This window comes from Morone saxatilis, unplaced genomic scaffold (assembly GCF_004916995.1).
Source record: "Morone saxatilis isolate NCDOM2014 unplaced genomic scaffold, NCSU_SB_2.0 Contig10, whole genome shotgun sequence".
NCBI classification, from domain to species: Eukaryota; Metazoa; Chordata; class Actinopteri; family Moronidae; genus Morone; species Morone saxatilis.
This window is the reverse complement of record NW_023339652.1, coordinates 3,504,439-3,505,670: the sequence shown is the minus strand read 5'-3', so window position 1 is coordinate 3,505,670 and position 1,232 is coordinate 3,504,439. Positions and strand designations below refer to the sequence as shown.

At 42.0% G+C, this 1,232-nt stretch overlaps 1 protein-coding gene across 1 annotated transcript in view; it reads left to right on the top strand.

Moving 5' to 3' along the window:
* gata3 (GATA binding protein 3) overlaps positions 1–1,232 on the top strand; it is a 13,377-nt gene that overhangs the window by 997 nt on the left and 11,148 nt on the right. The window lies entirely within an intron of this gene.

Sequence of the window (1,232 nt, the reverse complement as noted above, 5' to 3'; positions counted from 1 at the left end):
CACACACACACACACAGATACCCTACTCTATCATTACACACTGCCGGTCTTAAACTATATGAGGAAGCCAAACTGGTTCTTTAGACATGAAATACTTCCCCAAGGAGAGCAGCCCCCTCTTTCCGCCGCGCAGTGAAGTGAACAGCGCCGAGAAACGCACAGCTCCATGCCCGTGTGGATTCCTCTGTGGGTCGCCTTTTAAATGATAGTTGCTCATTTGTTAAACTGGGATAAAACAAAAAAAAAAAAAGATGGAAAGCGAGGTGGGGGTAAATCACTCCCTGTGTGCGCTATCCTGTTACATTTAATGCACTGTTTTGAATAAATAATGACATGAGCCATTGTTGCTTGTCTGTTTGAGTTGCTGCAGTGGGTACTGCACACATACTGGTAAGTTAACTGACAGCCAATGATAGCCTGCATTTTCTACATTAGGAAACATTTTTTAGTTTCTTTTTTTTTTTTTAATATAAGCTCAGTCTCCCAGGCGTCCTTGTCCGTGGCTGCTTCACGGTGAGGAGATCTGCTCAGTTCGGATGTGCCATTAGAATAGTGTGCCTGTCACCGCGAGAGGACGCACTGTCACAATTTTAAGAGCCTACATGTCCCGCAACCTGCCATTGGCCCCAGAGCAACAGGCTCTGCTGCAGCCTGTCTTTTCCTCTTTGGCTGTACACACACAAACTGCAGCAGAGTGTTAAAGTGCACAATTGAATCGCTGGTGTACCCAAACAGATATACTGAGACAAAATATTTATGTAGTCTTCAGTAATTTTAGTTGAATTTATTGTTTCAGGCGTTTTTATAAGGAGTTGATGTTTAAAATGTATTTTTATTTGTTTATTTGTTTTTCTATTAATAGTCTATTTATGCTTGTACATGTTAATGTCTTATAGATGAATTTAAGCTGCCGTAATAACTTCCTGCACCATCAACTAAGCACCCCGCTATGTTCCCATGCATAACTGGGGTGTTCAGTTTTATTAGGCCCACTAAAAAGGAATAACCATATTTTAATAATATCTTTTTTGACAAGGTCATTGAAAAAAAATCTTGCAGCACTTCTGCATCTCTCCTGGCCCACGTTATATTCAATTAGGGCAGGCCCCTCCCCTTAACTGATGACACTGAGAGACCCTCCTTAAGTTGCGTCGCGCCACAGCTGTCTGCAAGCATTGAGCTGCCTGGCGCCATCCTGAAAGAATGCCTTCACTGTAAAAAAAAAAAAAAAA